The sequence below is a fragment of the Amphimedon queenslandica genome, unplaced genomic scaffold (genome assembly GCF_000090795.2).
Source record: "Amphimedon queenslandica unplaced genomic scaffold, v1.1 AMPQUscaffold_7296_Cont20751, whole genome shotgun sequence".
In the NCBI taxonomy this organism is placed as follows: domain Eukaryota; kingdom Metazoa; phylum Porifera; class Demospongiae; order Haplosclerida; family Niphatidae; genus Amphimedon; species Amphimedon queenslandica.
Genome location: NW_003552418.1, coordinates 1 through 2064, shown reverse-complemented (window position 1 = coordinate 2064; position 2064 = coordinate 1). Strand labels below are relative to the sequence as shown.

The 2064-nt window shown below is 32.3% G+C and overlaps 1 long non-coding RNA gene across 2 annotated transcripts; it reads left to right on the top strand.

The window, feature by feature from the left end:
• LOC109591769 (uncharacterized) lies at nucleotides 1–1739 on the top strand. 2 transcript variants are annotated; one of them, XR_002189980.1, is made up of 4 exons: nucleotides 1–55; nucleotides 1200–1290; nucleotides 1528–1599; nucleotides 1658–1737. It is a non-coding gene; the product is annotated as an uncharacterized LOC109591769 (long non-coding RNA). The 2 variants fall into 2 exon arrangements; XR_002189979.1 differs by having other exon boundaries at nucleotides 1528–1739.
• The last annotated feature ends 325 nt before the right edge of the window (nucleotides 1740–2064 follow it).

Genomic DNA, 2064 nt, shown 5'->3' with positions numbered 1-2064 from the left:
AGAGAATGCTGATGATGAAAACGATGGAGTTACTAATAGCAAAATAGCAGAGGAGGTAGTTTAAATGTACCTATACATGTATCAGGCTTGACGTCAATTATACATACAAAATTTCATTTCAATTACAATTACAATTACTACCAAAGCAGCTAAAACCAGATCAATTACAATTACAATTCCTGCCATAGATGAGACACTCAGTTACAATTACAATGGCAATAGCTTGTAATTACAGCATTAATTACAATGATCATAATTTTACCCGTATCATGACAAAAATTACAATGATGTTTTTCCACATTGCATTGAGTTTTAAAGTTTTTTTAATCAGTGAACATTAATGAGGCTTACTATGCTGAAAATTCACTCTAGAGGACTGATATAGGTACAGGATATCAAAGTAAAATTATAGGCACAATTACACAATTACAATATGTATAACGCAATAGAGGATATGCGTGCTAAGTATATTCATAGCTTTTAAGTACCGTATATCCAACCCACACAGTAAATTGGCCGCCATGTTGGACGTCAAGTTTATTAAGAGTTCAATGGGGGAAAACACATTTTCTTGCCTTGCTACCTTCTTGAGGCCTTTTTCGGAAGCTTAGAAAGCATCCTGAGGATCTAATGGGGTCTAGTAGTCACCTAAAAGATTGCTATCAAGAAATACAGAGCGGTTTTCTGGTACCAAGCCTTTTTCTATCTTTTCTCCATTGCTGCCAATGGAAAGTTGACGTCCAACGAACTAATTTTTTTTTTTAAAGTTATTACGGTATGCAATGAATACATTTATTTTGCTATGAATATACTTAGCACGCATATCCTCTATTACAATTACAATTACGCACTGTAATTGTAATTGATGCTGTAATTGCAGTTATAATTGCAATTGACCCCAAGCCTGACATGTATACAAATTTTTGAAATATATACATGTATGATATGTCGGCCTGTACCTGTATAGGCCCAATCAAAGTCTTGCCCTGGGCCTCACATAGCCTATTGGCAGCCCTGCCTGTACTAAAAACTATGGACTATCGTCCATGCTTTGTTTCAAAAAATGGCTCCAAAATCATTTCCATTTTTTGTTGCATTTAAAAAGTTGAAATTGATTCTGATTAAAATTTTTGAGTTATATCCATTTAAACAAATGAACCAATTAATATGATTGCATCTCATTGTTTTATTCATTTTAGGATTTTGGGAAGAGCTTTGCTGAGAAATATTGAATTATATTAGATACTTCCCCCTCCAGTATTGTCCGAGGGCATCTTTATTTTCTCTTAGGTATAATGTAGTTCTTATAGTGGTTTACATGTATGTAGTTATTTTTCTATTTTATTATTGTTATTATTGTTGTTGTTATTCTTCTTCTTATTATTATTATTATTAATATTACTATTATTATGATCAGAAATTTTTTAAAGAATAAGGAAAATTCATTTATTATTTGAATTATTAAAAGTAAATATACATATGTACAAGTACATGTAATCCTTTATCTCCATGTCTCTCACTATTTAGAGTGTTGATAGAAAATACATTGTATGTGTTTCATTTACGTGACACATTCCCAGAGACTCAAAGTATCTTGAGGTACTTTATTCCACTCTTCATCCTGCCCCTCCCCTACCTCCTCTGGTCTCTCGTACAGCTGTGTGTTTGGTACAATACAATAAGGTTAGGACACACAGTCAGACTGAGTCAGTGGTATATACATGTACTGGTACATGTTTGTCCTGTTATGTTTTGCCAAATTTTAGCAACTTTTAAAATTTGTAAAAAAATTTTATTTTGATCAAAATGTGCTCAAACTTTCTACACAACATAAGAACATGTATATGAATCAGAAAAAATTATAAAAGTAGAGAACTTGGCCAATGGCCCTGCCTGTACTATAGTACACAAACTTTTTTTGAAAAAATGGCTCCAAAATTGGCCCAAGTTTTTATCACATTTTTTGATACATATTGATGTCCTTTTGCTATGTAGCAAGTTTGAGCTGATTCCGACTTCAATTTTTTGAGTTACACCATTTTAATAAAATCCTAAAGTTTTGAA